Raw genomic sequence first — 2,500 nt, forward strand, 5'->3', positions numbered from 1 at the left:
TGGGCTGAAGAGCCTGGCCATTTTTAGCCGTTCCCACCCTAACAGCTACAGGTCAGGTTATTAGGATGAATCACGCAGTGTTCTCATCCTCATGAACACATATCGATTCCTAAATCACAAGGAAACGTCTGCTTAAAGCTGATGAATGAAGAAAACTTAAAGGTTTTGGTAAAGGTTTTGACACTTTCTATGTGAGCACACACACAAAAAAATCATGACTCGAAAAGGTCCTGGGAAAAATAGTGTGTATGCACGTGATGCCTCCATCAGCTGGAGTGGCAGAAGACTGAGAGCCTGCATTGGTTTACAGCTAATGTAGTCTCTGTTTATTCTGAGGTTTATTCGGGCCGAATCCGGATCAGATGCTGGACCTGAATATGACCAGCTCATCCCTGAAGTGTCTGCAGAGAGTGAGTCAATTAAAGCGGTAGTTCTGTGTTGTTTTCTAGGCTTGGTTGTGTTTATGTGGTGCAGTATAACATGTCTTAATACTACTTCTTTTTTTTAACGCAACGGCCAATCACAGACATGTTTGATCTCCTGAACGCAACGGCCAATCACAGACATGTGTGATCTCCTGAACGCAACGGCCAATCACAGACATGTTTGATCTCCTGAACGCAACGGCCAATCACAGACATGTTTGATCTCCTGAACGCAACGGCCAATAACAGACATGTTTGATCTCCTGAACGCAACGGCCAATCACAGACATGTTTGATCTCCTGAATGCAACGGCCAATCACAGACATGTTTGATCTCCTGAATGCAACGGCCAATCACAGACATGTTTGTTAATCTTTGGAACACAACGGCCAATCACAGACATGTTTGATCTCCTGAACGCAACGGCCAATCACAGACATGTGTGATCTCTTTTGTGAGTGTGTTTGGGTGCAGTGCCAAACGTTTCCACTAGAGGAAATTCATCTCCCATTCCTTTCCAATGCAGACCCAAAACATTACAGGTGTGACTTAATCGATACTGATTTAATGTGACCCTGGAGCACAAATGCATCATAATCTCACGGGTATATCTGTGGCCATAGCCAACAATACATTGTAAAGGTCAAAATTATAAATTTTTCTTTTATGCCTACAATCATTAGGATATTAAGATCATGTTCCATGAGGAAATGTACGTATCATAAATGTATAATTAGTAGTAATATGCATTGCTAAGGACTTCATTTGGACAACTTTAAAGGAGATTTTCTCAACATTTAGATGTTTTTTCACCCTCAGATTCTCAAACATTGTCCTAACACACCACCCATCAGTGGAGAGATGATTTATTGAGCATTATGATGACCAGAGTCACAGCTGGGGTCTATCAGGTACAGAACGCAGTGTGTGTGTTCTTCAGGACCATTTAACCTTGTTGTGTGCGTTCACACAGCAAGTGACAAAAACCTTTACCAAGTTTCGTACCATTTCATAAAGTAGTCCAAAAATGTTATCGGTCAAAACTGACCGAACAGCACCAGACGTTAATGCAGATATTTACTCGTTTATGCACAACACATTTATCAATACTCAGGTCATTCTGTCAAAACCCTTCAAACATTTTAGCTGAAAACTGTACATCCACAATGTGCTATAATTACTTCATACATGTCTTATATCAAGTCCTTCTTCCATTCTCTTATGTTTAACCATTTCAAAAGAGTGTGTAATGTGCAAACTGGCCTGTAGGTGTTTGTGTTTGAGTGAGTTCTTGTCATTGAATGCACGTTGTACCAAAGCAGTGATAAAGTTTAGCTCACACACAGATTTATGTTGTGCTCACTTTGTGAAGAATTGGAAAGAGTGACATAAGTATTGAGAAATGAGTCCTAGCCAGAGCTGGACAGTAACTCAGCTCATTTACTCGAGTCCTGTACTGAAGTTCACTGTTTGAGTCTCTGTGCTTTACTGGAGTATTATTTTTTCTGTAAACTTCTGACTTTAACTTCACTCCATCTGAAAGACAAATATCGTCCTCTTTACTCCACTACATTTCTATCAAGGTCCTCGAAGTGGAAAGTCGTTTCTGTCGCAGCTTTGAAAGTCAGTGATGATTTTTTTCTTCTTTTAAAGGTGTTTGGGTTTTTGCAGAAAGCCTTTCAGGAATCACTCTTGTAGAGTCTCGTGAAGTTCAATGATTTCACAGCATTTATTAAACACTGATTTATAGTTTAGAGCAAAATGGAAGAAGACGGATGTCCAAATGCTCATTTAGTGGAGGATTCACATAAACAAAGTTGATTCTGTCTTCAGTGAAGGTGAACAGTGTGAGAATATCAGATGTGTATCAGTGTATTGGATCCGTGCATTCGGCCTTAAAGTGACAGCAGCTTTGTAACTTTTCTACAAGTATTTAAATGAGTTTAAGTTAGTCGTCTGCTAGTGTGTCAGATGGAGCGTCACTGACTGGCTTAAACCATGATGGCATAATGTGCATTTATACAACTATAATACAATAATGCGGCGACATAAAAAAGGAAATTTACTTTTGATA

General features: G+C 39.9%; 1 protein-coding gene across 10 annotated transcripts in view; it reads right to left on the minus strand.

The window, feature by feature from the left end:
- The window catches only part of camk2d1 (calcium/calmodulin-dependent protein kinase (CaM kinase) II delta 1), a 108,449-nt gene that overhangs the window by 77,754 nt on the left and 28,195 nt on the right, over window positions 1-2,500 (minus strand). The window lies entirely within an intron of this gene.

This window comes from Pseudorasbora parva, chromosome 1, assembly GCF_024679245.1.
Source record: "Pseudorasbora parva isolate DD20220531a chromosome 1, ASM2467924v1, whole genome shotgun sequence".
Taxonomy (NCBI): domain Eukaryota; kingdom Metazoa; phylum Chordata; class Actinopteri; order Cypriniformes; family Gobionidae; genus Pseudorasbora; species Pseudorasbora parva.